The following is a 563-nucleotide window of genomic DNA, read 5'->3' as shown; positions in this document are numbered from 1 at the left end:
GGGGTCTTATAATCGGGGAGAGAGATTGAGCTTAAGTCTGACTTCAGCAGGGACACAGCTGGGATTTACAGCTAAGAACAGAGTGGGTCCACGGGGTTGCAAGGAGGGGCTGGGAGACTGAAAAGCAATGAACAGCAACAGGGTGGGTGTCGGTGGGTGGAAACTTACTCAGAGAACCATAAGGGTGAGGGTGGGTTCTGGCTCAACTGAGAGGATCCTTGCCGAGGCTAGGCAAGGCTGATAAGATACTGAGGTGAGTGGTAAGGAATTTGAGCTGATACTGAGGGTGGTCAATCAAGGGTGGGGTATTTTTTCTAAACTGACTTAGCAGATTCCGGCTAAAATTGGACCAAATGGACAGCCGCCCCTGGATGAAGACATCGCCCAAAGTTGGCAGTGCATTAATGAACTACTGCTGCATAACAAATTACTCCAAACTAACAGCTTAAAATCTCAAAATTTTTGAGATCTTTATGTCACACGAGTATATGTTCCTCGGTTCTTTGTCTCGTCACAACAAAGATTTGGAGCAATGGACATTAAAGCCCTCGGCGTGTCACAGC

The sequence above is a fragment of the Bison bison genome, unplaced genomic scaffold (assembly GCF_000754665.1).
Source record: "Bison bison bison isolate TAMUID 2011002044 unplaced genomic scaffold, Bison_UMD1.0 scf7180017855225, whole genome shotgun sequence".
Classification (NCBI taxonomy): Eukaryota; Metazoa; Chordata; class Mammalia; order Artiodactyla; family Bovidae; genus Bison; species Bison bison.
Note: the sequence above shows the minus strand (reverse complement) of the source record.